We start from the raw sequence: 285 nt of genomic DNA on the forward strand, positions 1-285 counted from the left end.
CTCCATGGAAGTGGATTGTTGTTGTTTTTTCAATGGTCTTACTTTAGTTCTGGAAAATTAAAAAGAAAGAGAGAGGAAGGAAGGAAGGAGGGAGGGAGGGAGGGAGGGAGGAAGGAAGGAAGGAAGGAAGGAAACTTCCAATTTCATGACGTTTTCTGTCACCTAAACCATCCCTAAGTTCTTTCAGAAAAAGTACCTGTGGTGCTTCTGGTGTGGAGGATCATTTGGGGGCAACGTCAGGAAACCATGGCAATGCTGGAGGCAAGATGGTCCTCGGATCTGTCC

This window comes from Orycteropus afer, unplaced genomic scaffold, assembly GCF_000298275.1.
Source record: "Orycteropus afer afer isolate SDZICR_OR568_19922 unplaced genomic scaffold, OryAfe1.0 scaffold00807, whole genome shotgun sequence".
NCBI classification, from domain to species: Eukaryota; Metazoa; Chordata; class Mammalia; order Tubulidentata; family Orycteropodidae; genus Orycteropus; species Orycteropus afer.